Source organism: Pleurodeles waltl, chromosome 6 (assembly GCF_031143425.1).
Source record: "Pleurodeles waltl isolate 20211129_DDA chromosome 6, aPleWal1.hap1.20221129, whole genome shotgun sequence".
Lineage (NCBI taxonomy): Eukaryota > Metazoa > Chordata > Amphibia > Caudata > Salamandridae > Pleurodeles > Pleurodeles waltl.
This window is the reverse complement of record NC_090445.1, coordinates 823,740,488-823,756,035: the sequence shown is the minus strand read 5'-3', so window position 1 is coordinate 823,756,035 and position 15,548 is coordinate 823,740,488. Positions and strand designations below refer to the sequence as shown.

At 43.3% G+C, this 15,548-nt stretch overlaps 1 protein-coding gene across 2 annotated transcripts in view; it reads right to left on the bottom strand.

Moving 5' to 3' along the window:
• The window catches only part of LOC138300290 (calcium homeostasis modulator protein 2-like), a 55,861-nt gene extending 41,015 nt beyond the window's left edge, over window positions 1-14,846 (bottom strand). Inside the window, exons 1-2 of one of the 2 annotated variants that reach the window (XM_069239478.1) lie at window positions 14,532-14,844; window positions 9,432-9,494 (exon numbers count right to left, since the gene is read on the bottom strand). The gene's annotated coding sequence lies outside the window, so the exon portion shown is untranslated. Of the gene's footprint in view, window positions 1-9,431; window positions 9,495-14,531 lie in introns of both variants that reach the window. The other variant, XM_069239479.1, reaches the window with a different exon arrangement.
• Between the last annotated feature and the right edge of the window lie 702 nt (window positions 14,847-15,548).

The window sequence follows — 15,548 nt, the reverse complement described above, 5'->3', positions numbered from 1 at the left end:
GATTTCCGTCGAATGCTGGCGCTATGGGAGTATTCATGAGGTGAGGAATCCACAGGTAGCTAATGTATCCACCAGAAAAGTCGTTACCGAAGGTAAGTAACTCGTTCATCTCTCCCATAGGTTAACATTGGGGTTAACTTGAAGCATCTTTTAAGTGTAACTTTCAATTGGGAGAAGACAGAAATATGGCGTTTGGTGTCTCTGGACTCACAATTTAAATGGATTTTAAATTGTAAGACTGAAAATGCCACTTTTAGAAAGTTGGCATTTTCTTACTTTAACCATTCTGTGCCTGTGCCTATTTCTGAATACACGACTGGGGTAGATGACAGCTGGACTTTGTGCATTCCTTCTAGACAACCATACACAAAGGGAGGTTGGGTGTGACATGTGCATCCTGATGGCCCATCACCAGGCAGATGGGTCTTCCTTGGCTAAATGGGAGGCAGGAGCTCATACCTACACCTGAATAGGGCTGTGCCTCTCCTCACACAAAGGGCTGCATACCCCCCTGTAGAGTGAAGCCAGGGAAGGAAAGGAAGAAACCTTGTGATCTTCAATGCCTTCTTTTGAACTCTCCCTCCACTTCAATGACACATTTTGGTATGAGTACTGGACCCAAACCCCACCAAATCAGTTCACTTTTGGGTCTTGAGGAGATGCTGCCAAGAGGAGGAACTGCACTGCCAGGAGCAAATGCAACTTGGCTACTTGCTTTGCTGTGCTGGCCCGCTGCCTGCTGATTGCCGTGCTGCCAGGAGGAACTACCACTGTAGTTGGTCTGCTGTGTTGGCCTGCTGCCTACTACCTCTGGCAGTGAGGGAGGATTGAACCTTCCCTCTACAACCTTTTTGCTACCCAAGTATTCCAAGGGCTTGTTGGCTTGACTCCTGTTGTCGAAGCCTAACAGTCATCAGGGACTTTGTTTTCACCAGATCAAACACTACGCTCTGCAGAGCTCCAGCGTTTGCTCTTTGACCTCCAAGTACAAACTACAATGACGTGCACTCTGCACAGATAGTAAATCGCCCACTGTGTGTGTGAGCTGATACCGCAGTGCAGAGGCACGGCTTTGAGTGCGGACCCCAGCATCGTCTTAACAACCAGGGATTCTCTCTGGGACGGAGTTTCTGCCGAAGCCGCGCTCAGGAAAGCAGGGCCAGCTGTGAGCGAGATCACTGCACTGGGACCCTGCATCCCACTTTGGCCGCTGGACTTGTCTGCCTTAAGTCTACCAGCCTGTCCGACTGTCGTCACGCTGCCTCTCAGCTCAGGGAGATTGCCGTGAGACAGCCTCGAGCCAGGAGAATGACACTTTTGTTGCTCCAGTCGGAGCTCAGGTACTGTGGGATTGTGTGGTCCTTGCTGTTGTTTGGCATTTCATGGGTGGCCGGGAGTGCCTTTTGAAACACCGTTTTCCTTTCTTGCAATCCCCCACTGGGACAGTCCTGCTTCTCGATACCCTGACAGAGACTGATGTACTTAAACTATAATTACCGTAATAACACTAAGAGAAGTGCATGTGTGCCTGTGTTCTAAAGTACTACGATTCCCTGCTTAAAATATTACTTGAAAAATATTGAATTAATTTTTGTTATTTTTGTCTTATTTTGACAGGATAAAGATATTTTATTTTCCTACAGAGGTGTGGAGTCTTTTTGTGGTGTTTGCACTGTGTCACTGTAATAGAGTATTGCACAAATACTTTGCTCATTGCCTCTTAAGTTGAGTCTGACTGCTCTGTGCCAAGCTACCAGAGGGCACAGGTTAATTTAGGGAGTGTAACTGACTTACCCTGACTAGGAGTGTGGTCCATGTTTGGACAGGGTGCATACCTCTGCCAACTAGAGACCCAATTTCGAACAATTACGTATAGGGCAATCTCCGTAAAAACATATGCAACAGAACTGGGGACCTGATGTAGAAGACCAAGAGGCTTGATGGTAGTTGCACTTATTACTATCAACACATAGGGCCTCATTACTTCCCTAGCGGCCGGCGGTAAGCTGGCGGTAAGACCGCCAACAGGCTGGCGGTGTACCGCCAGCGTATTATGACCGTGGTGCATTAGCCACAGCCATACCGTCAGCCCCTCCAACATACAACCAGGCGGAATCCCCAACCGCCAGCTTGTCCATGGCGGTAGACACCACCATGGAAAGGCTGGCGGTAAGGGGGTCTCGGGGGGCCCCTGCACTGCCCATGCGCTTGGCATGGGCAGTGCAGGGGCCCCCAGGCACAGCCCCATCGCGTTTTTGAAATGTGCGATGGGTACTGCTGCACCCGCTGCACATCAACATTGCTGCCAGCTCTATTATGAGCCAGCTGCAATGTTTATGTGACTTTTCCGCTGGCCCAGCAGAAAATTCATAATAGGGAGCCACATATACCGCCAGCACTGGCGGTATAATGGCGCCTTCGTCTTTGGTGGTCTTCTAGTAAGACCGCCAAAATCGTAATGAGGACCATAATATAGCACTACTGGAGAAATGGAATATACCTGAATTATAGAAAGGGGCAATATTAATCCCAAACCACCTAAAGAAGGGGGGAAAATTAATCCATTAAATTAGTGCCTAATAGATATGCTGATCCTGCAGGCAAAAATATTTGAATGACTGATATTGGCTGAACTCCTTAACTGACTGGAAGTGAAGTTATTACACCAGCTCAAGATGATCCAATGATGTATAATGCTATGGAACTGGCACTTATTGCTTCCCATCCTGAGCACACCGTGGTGCTTCCACTGCTTTGTACATTTCCTGACTTCTTCATAGCCTTTGTTTGAATTGACTGTGCTCTACTCTGCAACAAAATACTGAGATGTGGCGCCCTTGCAGTCTGTCAAGTATGACAAGTAAGTTATATGCAGGCCTTACACTATGGTTAGTTGTGTAAAGAATGCAATATTCCTAAAAAGATTCAGTGTGGATGGGGACTCCAACAAGAATTCGTACCAGAAACGTATTTGTTCAACATCTATCATATTGATTTTGAGGATGCATTGATAGGCATTATAAACAGCCCCGTCACCACCCAACAAAGTAGAATGTGATGCTATGTGGGTGATAATTTGATTGTTCATGTCATAGTAGACTTACAGATAGCGTCAACCACACTTGCAAGTCATGTGAACCAGTACACACAGAAGCCACATTTTGATGAAAGTCAAATTATTACCTTCGGAAATTCCGAGTTCAGATGTACTTATCTGTAGGGAAGCTTCGCTTGCCAAAATGTAAAGCCATAAATATTTTGCAGCATTATTCAATAGAATTTATATTGAAAAGCAAAGTATATGCACTTCACAGATTTAGTACCAACTGTAATCGCAACTTCTTTATACAATGGGTGCCTGACACAAGTTCAGAGAGGACAAATCAATGGCAAATTTTCAAGACATCCACTTAAGATGGATTCAAATACAGCTAATGTAAAAAAGAGCACATTATCATAGTAAGTGGATAACTAAAAGAAATGGCAAGGATCCAACACTCCTGGACTTACATAAGGTACTCCTGATTTAGACTGCATATTAAGGCCTACTCTACTAAACAAGGACCGATTGAGTAAATAGTGAAATCTCTAAGAGTTGCCAGGGTGCCTTTACATCTTATGGCTTGTTTTGAACTCCATGGCTTATTTGTTTGGTACTTAAGCACTTGGTTTATGAAACAACCATTACTTTATGTCTGAATACAATATAAAGAAGACTATTGATAGTGTGCTCTATGAGAGCAGAACTACTGTCACTACAAAAATCTACATATTTAGTATTCCATATATAATGTGATCTCTAATATTAAGAATTACTCACTAAGGCAGATGCTTATGTGCATCGAATTTGGCCATATTTCTTACTTGGAGGCCACTGACCTATTGTATGCAATTCTGAAGCATGCACAATGGTGCTGCTTCTGTTCGGAAGTTATAGAAAGCATTGTTTTTTCACTGTAAAATCTTAAGTTATCAGTAATGTGAATATATTAGCAAACATTTTAAAGATGTAAACAATTATCTTTGCATTCCGAATTCTGATTAGTTGTGGCGATGTCCAGATGGCGAGGTGCTGCCGGCAGTGGAAGCGCCAGGATCCGTCCCCTCTCGGACGACGTCCTCGACGGACCAGATAAGTGGGTTGTCTGACAGGGAAGGGTGTGTGTGTGTGTGCGCATCTGTCTGTGTGTGTCAGTGCATGTGCGAATGTTGTGAATGCGGGGGGTTGTTTGTGGGTGTGTGTCTGCGTGTGTGAGTGTGTATGGGGTGGGGCGTGAGTGATTGTGGATGGGGGTGAGGGATTGTTTGTGGATGGGGTGAGGGTGAGTGAGTGTGGATGGGGTGAGTGCGTAAGTGTGTGTGTGAGCAATTGAGTGCGTGGGTACGATTGAGTGGATGGAAGTGGTGAGTGCGTGTATGCGTGTGCATGTGTCTAAGTGGACAGGGAGGGGGCAGAGTGTTTGTGTGAGTGGGCAGGGAGGGTGGTGCGTGTTTGTGTGAGTGGAGGGGGAGAGCGGGTGAGTGCATGTATGCGTGTGCATGTGTATGTAACTGGACGGGGAGGTGGTGAGTGTGTGAGTGGACGGTGGAGGATGGTGCGTGTTTCTGTGAGTGAACGGGGAGAGCGGGTCAGTGCGTGTATGTGGTGCAGGGGGAGAGGTTTGTGAATGCATGTATGCGCTGGGGAGGGGGTGTGAATGCATGTATGCGCTGGGGAGGGGGTGTGAATGTATGTATGCACTGGGGCAGGGGATGTGACTATGTGCTGGGGAGGGGGGTGGGAATGTATGTGTGCGCTGGGGGATGGGGAGAGAATGCGTGCGTGAGTGCGGTGTTTGAGTATGTATGTTAGTGTGAATCGGGGTGTATGACGCAAGTGCATGGGTGAGTGGGGGTGCATTTGCTTGTGTGTGGGAGTATGTGAGTGCATGTGTGCGGGTATGTGGATGTGGATGTGTGTGCGAGTGTATCCTGGCGACAGGAATGTTTATTCCTGTCGCCAGGGTGCAAGACCGCCAACTTTTTCTGGTGGTGTGACGGCAGAAAAATGCTGGCGGGCTCCTGCCTCATGATACCGCTAACGGCATCACACCATCTGCTGTGCTGGAGGTGCTCACCTCCAGCCTGGCAGAATGCAGTAATGTGGCTGAAGCCAAACCGCCAAACTCCTAATTTGGAGGTATTCACCGCCGACTCGTTGGCGGTGACACCGCCACAGCGGCTCTGGCAGTCTTTGGACCGCCAGGGGCATGATAAAGGCCTGTGTGTTCAAGTATGCACGCGCCAGATTTTTAAGAGCGTTGAGAGGTCTATCTTAGGTAGCAATTGAATATATCTTGCAAGTGATTCCTACTGTTGAATTTTTACTTCTCTTCAGAAGATTCTCCTGCTGCAAATGCTTTTAATTTTATGAGCCGGAAGTCTACGCAGAAGACATAGCTCCAGAAATTGGTTGTTTTTAGTTTTAAAGAATATTTATTGCAATCATACACTTGGCATTGCCTTATCCTCAAAGTAGAAGGACTCAAAGCACATTTTCAACACAATGCACTAAAACCTCTGGAAAAAGAGAAGTATATTCAACATATTTAGCACATCTCAAGAAAATATAGTTAATCGGCACCCTTAGGGCCACGAGGACTCAACATAAGTGGGGAATCGGGAGATGAAAGGAGAATGAAAATACTCTTAGATATATTAGTGAAATACCAATTTTAACAATGTAAAAGCTAACCTTAACCAAGTATTAACTCATAAACCCCTCTAAGACATTTGGAGGATATGGGTACTAGGCAAACCATTATCGTTACTCAATAAAATTTACATTAAATAAGGGGGGGCAGCTGTGACCTCTTGACCCTTTTAGAACTTCAAAAAAATCTCAGATAGAGCCTGGCTGTTTAGCCTTCAGTTTGGCTAGATACCAAAGGAAACCCTCAATCCCTTACAACATCAGATCTTTTCTTAAATCAATTTCTATTTGTGTCTTAGATTCCTGGTGCTGTTGGGATCTGAGAAGATAAAGATATTGGCTCCATTCATAATCAGGTTATTCTTCACACTTGCTGCTCTGGTGAGAGGATCATGAGGTCCTGGATTTGCAAGCTCCAGAAGCAGCAAACCATCCTGGGAAGTGCATGCTGTCTCGGGTCCGCATTCATGTTGTAGAAAGCCAGATTGTCAGCATCCAGACACTGCTACATGCCTGCTTCATCCTATGTGGCCTTCATCATTCCCTGTTATTGGCTCCACTGATGATCCTACTAACTCTTTCTAAACTGATGGACATTGTTTTGCCCTCTTTCCTCACACCCCTGTGAGTTCCATTTTGTCTTCTGGCATGACCGCATGCACAAACGAGCACAACCACCACATGCACCAGCGCCAAACACCGTGATTTTGGAAGACACTAGAGGCCAGTCACAATGCAGTGCAGCACCCAGAGTTGCGGTGCTGTGTTTTCTGAAAGGCAAGAGGAGGAAAGCGCTATATCTACAGAGTTGTCACTCTCCTACCCTCTCCCTGGCACCGGCGCACAATCAGGCTGCTGAGCATCAGGCACACACCTTTGCCCTATAGTGCAAGGGTGTCTGCGAAAGTCTGGTATAGGTTTTGTACCTGAGGGGTACATTTACCACTTTGTACGCACACAGTACAGTGCAGCATACATGCAAAGTCGGATAAGAAAGGAGAAATAAAAGTATTTCTCCCTTTAATGCCTGCTTCAAAGTGGAGTTATTTTTACCGCAAAACCCTGTCTATTTTTGTTAGTGGATAGGGTTTTGCCTCAAAACGCATGGGGATGTCCTTGTACCACCCATGTAATGCCCCTCTGCTGCAAAGCAGTGCTTTGCGCTAGAAAGTACATACAATAAAAAATGTTTTGTGCTGGTTTGCGTCACTTTTGTGGCACAAACCCAGCACAAGAGGTGTGTAAACATGGGCCCAGGTATTTGATTTTGCACAATTGCAAGTGAAGCTCTACTGCCTGCTGACTTTAACTTTGTTTGCTATGAAGCTTTAAAAGGACACAACAACTCACTGCTGGGGACCTCTGCTGAAATGATCGAGGATATAGCAAAGATTTTAGCTCAAAAATCTCAAAAGCATATCTGGTTATAAGGAAATATCTGAGGTCAAGCCTAGAAACAATGGTAGTTTTATCGACAAATGGGTAAGTGTTTTGGAATGGAGTTTGGTTAGAATTACTGGAGATTTTTGTTCTCCTCCATGCACCAAACAATAATCCCTTATAAACAACTTAAAAAACAAAATGTTCCTAAATACCATTTAAAATATAAATATACCATCAAAGTAGTGCACTATTACAAATATGCTATCTGACTAATATGACATGCTCTTACTGCGTTGCCAAGGTGGATAAAGCAGTTGTAGTGAGAGCTACCATCATAACTGAACCACATACACCAGCTACCTGGACTTCAGCCAGCCAATGTATCAAATCTTTCATCTACAGATAGTGGACAACACTATAGCCAGATTAGCACCTGGTATTGTGGCTCATTTTTAGTTTGCTTGATATTGGATCATTGGCTCTCAAGTCAAGGCCAAGGTAAGGTTCAAAGCTATCTGCCTAATTTACACATACGCCCATAGGGAAGTCGGAAATACAGGAACAACAGAATAAAATACAACGCTTGTGAACACTTACAACACTCAAACTAAAGCCTACTCAACACACCTTGACAATTCTGCAGCTGAAAAGGAAGCAGACTGGGCAATCCAAGGACACAGCCTATGAAAAGCACTCTCTGAAAACATATGCATCATGAATGACTACCTCTTTTTTAAAAAGAATATTAAAAAAAAAAAATGGGGATGATCATTGTACTTAGTCCTTCAAGGCAGACACCTCTTTAATGTAAATCGGGTTTTCGAGCTGTGCTCCACTCCTCTATCCATTTATTCATTGAGTGAAGTGCCTTGATAAATATGCCATCTGAATCTATAATTTGTCATTATAAATATACTGGAGAATGTGTCACTGTAAATGTGCCATATAAATCAGATCACTGTGCCAAACATGCCTGCAGAATAAAGTGTTACTGTTGCGAGGACTGTTTTAGGACCCCGGTTGGTCACCCCTGTTTTAGCTTAGTTTTATAGTTTATGTTTTTATTCACATGTATTCATGTTAGTAAAGCTGCTTTTGACCAATGGCCTTTAAACAATTTATGAGTTTGCTTTATTCTTGGAAAGCAAGGAATACATTGCTCGTTCTATCACCCTTGCACCATACATAATCAGCACTTCTTGTCTAAGGCTGTGGAGCGACATACACCATATGCTAACTAGTGTTGCCCGTTCAGGAAACAGCTTCATTTTCCAAGACACAGCATTACATAGGAACTGTGTTCCCAATATTATATGGTTTTACTATATAAACCATGCACTGCCCCAAGGAGGGTAAAGGGCATTCTTGCCATGACGATCCCTGGGACGCATGCTGTGTGACAAGCAGCTTGACTGACACTAATCTGGAACTCTCCGAGGGGATTGCCACCTACACAACAGACAGATTCCTGATACTTTTTCCAGGTATTGGGCTGGGGCTAATCCCTTAGATCAGGCCAGCCAGAAGGTTGCAACCACTATGCTTTCAGGGGTAGACATAGCGTTAGGTATGAACTTCTAGAACCAAATACATCATGGTCCGATTGTTTATCTTTTTACCATGTTTGTAATGCTGATTACCTTGCTTTGTTTCATCTGCCTAATTAACAGAGCTCACTCATTATATACCAAATTGCAAGTGTTTCAAAAAATGTATTGAAAACTCATCTTGCATCTCTCGCCTTGGCATGCATGAGTAACCGAGTGAAATGGGTATGATCTGTTTCCACTGCTTCCCTGCGGAGGCAGAGTGTCATGTTCTGGTAGCCATGTTCACCTTTACCCCAGTGGGTTGGGAGGTTTGGGTGAGGCACTGTGAGCTAGCCAGGATTTAGACAGGCAGTTACTAACTGCGTGGATAGACTCAGTCTCCCATACTTATGCCATCCTAAAACCACAGTCCTATTACCAAAGAAGGAACAGCGTAATATTATTATTACTATATACATGATCTCAGGTTATGGAGTGGGACAAGACAAATAGTGCACTAGAATATTGAGCAAAATTAATGTTTATGGGTCTGTAAAACCAAACATTTCAGCTAAAAATAAGTTACCATCTATTCAAAAACATACATAATGAAATCGCACTGGGAAAATTGTTGCAGAATATTGTGCGCATTATCACAGTTTTTGTGTATGTACAATATGCACAGATCTCAATGCATTTGAAAAAGTGAACATGAAGAAATGAATAGTTCTTATAACATGCAAAAAGATGATATGTGACAATATTAAAGATGCAAATATCCTCTACATTTTTTTTTATCAAAAAGGAAAATGAAAAACACCACTTACAGTTGGGATGTGCAGGAATTATGAATAAATTAGAACCGATTATGTGACAGGGTTGGCCGAACTCTGCAATACAGAACACACTGTTTAGGCTGCATTTACTGTGGTAGCATTATAAAATAAAAATTGGCAAAGCCAATAGGTCTTGTCTATTCAAGATGTATTGGCTTTGTCACAAGTGGCTGTTCAACGTGGCTTAAAGTGAAAAAGTAAAGCAGTAGGATGCAACCAGCATTGACTGCGTCATATATTTTTTTTAAAGACATGTTTCACAGCAGCTTGCTCTGCTGTGTGATATGTTAAACAAAAGCCAGAGTGGGTAAGCAACATGGGGGAGAAAGAAAGCAGCAATCAGGGACAGCGTGGGAGTGGGTGTACGAAAAGAAAAATGATGGAGGTACAGAGGAGGAGCACAAGACAGAGGCAGGAGGAAGTGGGGGGAAAAGAAAGAGTACATGAATCACAGCGCACGCAGCAGACAGGCACTAATTAAACTGCATCAGGCTGTGCTGCGTTCATGCTTCAGAGAAAATAACAGAAGTGATGCTTGGTATTTGTCAAGGTAAAATGTGTTTAACGCTGGAATTATACAGAAATATTCAAATGCCCTAGCCAGTGGTTTTTAACATGTGGTCCTGGCACATCTGGTGGTCCGCAGCTGCTTCTAGAAATGACAAATTTTAAACATTCTGTAAATGTGAAGAAATTTGAAACTGGAGGCTAAAAATTATTATCGTCTGATTGATTTTTGGGAGCAGCGCAAGTGCATCAAACGGATATTGATGATTAGTGACCTCAATTGAATATAAAAATGCTCCAACCTTTCAATTCAAATTAAAATGTTGATTTTTTTTATACTTGTTTGTGAATTAAATATATTTCAGCATTTATATATATGTTTGATAAATGCTTGTTTATGTATTTTTTGTGTATTGTTTTATGGTTCAAGTCATCAAAAATATTTAGGCTGGGGTCCCCGGCTTTCAGTAATGACTCATTGGGGTGGGGGGGGTCCCTGGATTCCAATCATGATTCAGTTCTTGAAAACTGTCTGGCCTAACTATCCAACATCATAAAGTGGATGAAAATGGGACAGGACGGCAGGTTTTATCCACAGCATCCTTACGGCCTCTGATAGAAAAAGGTCAGTGCTAGATCCAAGCTGTGTGATAGCCACCTTAAAGGAAAGAATAGATTTTGGCAAAACCAACAGGTCCAGTTTGAATGTGATAGCATACAAACCAGTTGCTCAAGAAAAGTAGCAAATACATTGTTTTCGGAGTAGAAAGCATATAGGAGATAAATAACTGAATGTGGCAAACAGCATACATGGTAACATTTTCAAACTGGAAATTGGGCCAATTAATTTTCTCCAGTGGCTTATTTTGCAGCAGGGATGGTTTTAGGCAGGAGACACCTCATATAAAGCCATTTTTTGCTCCAAAACTCGAGTTTCCCCACTCCTATCAGGTCTACTGGCATGTATGAAACAGCACGGTGTCTGCGTGTACTTTTCAGATGTAAAATAGTTTCTCATGCATTCTAATGGAATCACTTCCTAGAAGGTGAAGAACAGCCAATAGCATTAGGTGAGAGGGAAACACTCGCCAAGGGTGGAGCCAAAGCCCATCCTAAGTATAGTATAAATAATTGGTAACAATAATTCTTACAAAAAGTTGAGCTGTCAAGCCGAACCTAAACCATACATTGCCTGGGTCTTTTGAGACAACAATTCACCATGCCAGGATAAAAGGACAGTAAACGACTCAGGAGCAGTGCAATAGCACACTTGGCTGGTTTCTGTTAAATATTCCTACACATGGATAAACCCTGTCGCCCCTGTCTCGGATCAAACTTTACTGCATAAAAAAAGGGGCAAAATTATACCCTGTTTGCCCGTGGTAAGCACACACCTCATGTGTTCAGTGCAGTGTCTGTGATTTTATCTGCACCGGTGCCTCCCCTCATAGTCAACCAACAGTGCTATGGGCAACACGTCAGCGCTGTCCTGCTTAGCGCCAGATAACATAAAAAAAATTAACAAAACCAGTGACGAACAAAGATGAAGACTAAAAGTCGAAATAGCTTACTAAAGAAAAAGGGGGTAGCTTAAAGACAGCGTTGTTTAGCTCAAGGTGCACAAAGGTAGAAAAACAGCCTATAAAGAACGGTGTGGAGAAAAAAGAATAAACGTATTTCATTTAAAACCAAAGGGGTAAAAGTTTGTTGTTTAGGGACAAGGGTCTGAACCAATTTTACATCAGGTGGTCTTGTTTGGCTTGTTTTATTTGATTTTGCAGGTCGTTTGTGCGCCATTTGCTTTAGTTTTCAAACTTCGTGAGTTTGGACATTTTTGATTGGTTGTGTTTCATTTATAAGAAAACAACTCTGAATCAAATCATATTATAGTTGCTTATATTCTACTCCCTGTATATACGTGACCAAAAGATGATGTACTGTGGACTGTCCACTTTTTTTCTGGATTGATTTCGCCATTTTCAAAGTGAAAACTGCAAAATTATGTTTTTCGCATTTTAACTAAAAGGTGGTTTTCGTGTCTGCAGCACAAGACCCCTTTTATTACGCAATTGTTGCTTCATCCAAAGTATGTGCTTTAGGGTGTGGTTGAACCTACTTTACCGACGACGAATTTGTGGTGTGCTATATCCAACAAAGAAGTTAGACTACACAAGAATATAGGTGTAACAAACACCTGAAAAGACCTGTCCCAGAAACCATTTATGTGTAATGAAAGGTATGTAGATAATATCCTCAACCCCCATAGGGCTGGCATACTTGTAACACAAAGCACTGCCTCCAGCTATGGACCCCACCTGCTTCCTTGGTCTCAGGGGCTTGTGCAGACCTGCTTATGGCTGAGACGTCATCTTCAGGAGCCTGGAGAGGGAGACATTACACGACAACACCTTCACACACTCTGCACTGTTTTACAAAGCATTTCTTGACCCGGGTGCGCGTAGTAATGTAAGAAACTGCACAGAACTGCGGTGGACTTCCAGGAATATAGTGAGGAAGGGAGAGGTATGAATTCTATTAGCAGCGGTGTCATGCGATACCGCACAGACCACCGCAGGGCATGTGTGAGCTGCTCTGCCCCGCATTGTTTGCCGGCGGAAGATTCCCTCTGCTGACACGCATAGTGGGGGATGGGGTTTAATGCCTGCCCTTGACATACCACAAGGTAGGGCACACTGCGAAATGGCACTTTATGGTGCTGTGCTATATCATGGCAGGTCATGTCATGCCATGCTACCCTATGCCAGCTGAAGGTATGTTCTGCTGGGTTACTTTTACCACTTTGTTATATAAGTTCATGCTATTCTTTCTTATACTATTCTAGAGCGTGTCATTTTATGTTAAACTATGCTCATATGACATTACATGTCATAATACATTTATGCAGTCATGACACGCCAGACTATGCAGTGTTAATGCTATTATGCTGAACTGGGCTATTGTGTCATGCCTTGCTGTGTTGTGTTATGTTAAACACTGTTGTAATGTCATTCTTTGCTGTCATGCCCTGTTCTGTGATAGCATATATTATATATACAGGGAGCATAAATATTTGTATTTATATTGCATCCCTGCGCCGGTTGATATGAGGTAGCTTTACACTACAAACAAAAAAAAATATTGGTTTTCCATCCAGCTAGGGAGAGGATCTGAACAACTTAAAACGTAATATCTGCAGCCGGCGCAAGAGAGCTTTCGATGTTTAAAATGTTGTTTAAAGATCTCAGCCTAGGAAGTCTCAGAAAAGGTGTCTGAGTTGAACGTGAAAGATTGCGAGAGAGATCAACGTTCTGAGATGGGGAGGTAAACAGTGCTTAATTAAAACACATAAATAGGTGCCAGGGCCCAGAGTTTCACTTAGGATTCAAGAGTAGCTTGCACCGCCCACTGCCCCTGCCAGTGCTGCAAAATGCTGGCACCAATGGCCAGGATGCGGTGCTATTGCCACTGCAGTGTGTATTGCATTGCTGAGCTGATGTGCTCTGCTGGAAATGGGCAGACAGCACCAGCAGTTAGAGGAATGCCATAAAATAAGATGTAAGTGCTGGTCCCGAGCACCGGCACAAATTAAGTACTGGAAGTGGCTTCTCCGGAGAAGGCCGATTTCTGAACAACTCATGTTTTCAATGTAGGAGTTTCGAGGCAGGGGGAAATGTTTTGTGACTTCTAAGACCCCCTTGAGCCGCCTGAATTATCTAGTGGCTGTTTTAGGTTAATTGATGTTGTATATTACGTTATGTTGATATGCTTCAATATATAAGGCGTCATGATGTGTCAGGTCACGGTGTTAGACCACTGTCTGCTGTATGATGCTATGTTGTCTTATGCTGCTACAGTACAGGATGTTCGGTTAGGTGACGAGTTATTCTCTTAACCTACTTATATTACTGTCATGCTTTGCCTATCCTTGTCATGCTATACAATATTCGGCTAAGTTATGCGATATTAGAATATGAAGCTATGACGCAATGTTACGTTGTTATGCCGTATTGTGTTGTTATGTTATACTATTTAAGGTAGTAATTTCTGTGCAGCCTTCACAGCCAGTTGCTATTCAGCAGCTTGTGTGAGACAGCAGAGGTGTGCACACATTTGGAAAGCGCATGCTTGACAAGGAGGGCTACAGGGCAACCACGCATACAGTCAGCCCCAGGTGTCTTCTTTCTGCAGTCACATTCCAAAGGCGCGAATAAAATGCACGTATATTTAATGCACAATACACTGGAGGCACCGCGTGTCATTTTTACTGACGCCATGGAGCATTCAAAACAACCATAGGAGAAAAAATGCAGTCGAGCTGCTCAAGTCAGGAAACGCCGTTTCCATTTTTGGCTGGAATACTGAAAGGAAAAAATGCCTAATATACTGCGTGATTCAGAAACATAAAAGAACACATTTTAATCTAAAGCACATGATGAAAACTCTTACTTGTTTTCCAGAAAATTTAAAGGACTTAGAACTTGAACATGTTTTCTAAGTATCAATATACATAGATTTTTAGTAAAGAAACTGGCATGCACAGCGAAAACTTAAACAGAGCTACAATACTTTCCGTTCACGACTCACAGCGAGACAGAATCTCAAGTCCTCCGTGAGTGAGTTTCCTAACGTGTGATACCGTCCGCTTTGTTGTTGTTACAGGTCCTCATCAATAAAGCTGAAAGAATCGTTGCGGGAGCCTGCGCGCGCTTCTCACCCACAATTCGGGGCCCACCTCCTCGAAACCCCTGTCTGTCGATGGATCATCCTGGCTAGCCCGCAGAGAGGGTGGGGCTCGGAGCTGCTTGTTGCAGCTGAGGCTTCAAAGTACTGAAAAGAGGGGCGGGCCTAAAAGGCACACGACAGGAGTGATCTGTCAGTGGGGTATTATGTGTGAACGTCACGGATATATTATTACAAAATTTGCCCTTTACGAATAAAAAAAATAAGGTAGGTGTTTGCAAAAGACTGTCATTCTTGGTCCAGAATTCCTCCTGTTGGCCAGAGACACATATTTAAATTTATAACTGTAAATCTTCTAGAGTAGAAACAAAAATTTTTGTCGGTATTTTCTGTCAAAATATTGTCATATGATAGGTGTTCAACTGGTCAGATTTGATCTAAGGATCCCCGGCTCCGGGCTCAAAGTCTGTATTTTTAGATAATTTAGTCATACAGAAAAATATCACTAGTAGACATTATGTACGCATAAAGAACTCACAAGTTGGCGATGCCGTCATTTTTTTAACAATAGTTATGAGTTTGCACCTCACAGCAAAGGTTCAGCTGTGTCCTGTAAAAAGCCAGCTTATTAGACCACATTTTATCCAAACTCCCAATATTCATTTTGGTTAGACATCAACACGTCTCTGCAGCCCTTTCAGCAACTCGGTTAGATGCACTGAACATCTATCTGCAGTGTGAGCAGAAGTACTGTACAGTGACATCTAATGCCGTTTGGTAATTGCTGCTATTTTCGTCTCCGTGGCTCATATGTTGGACACTTGGTCCCCTCCATGCCTACCTCAAAGTCTTCGAGTCAGTGCCAAGAATGGTGTAAGTAAACCCAGCTGAAAGTGCCCGGCCTACAGCTCTCAGACCAGC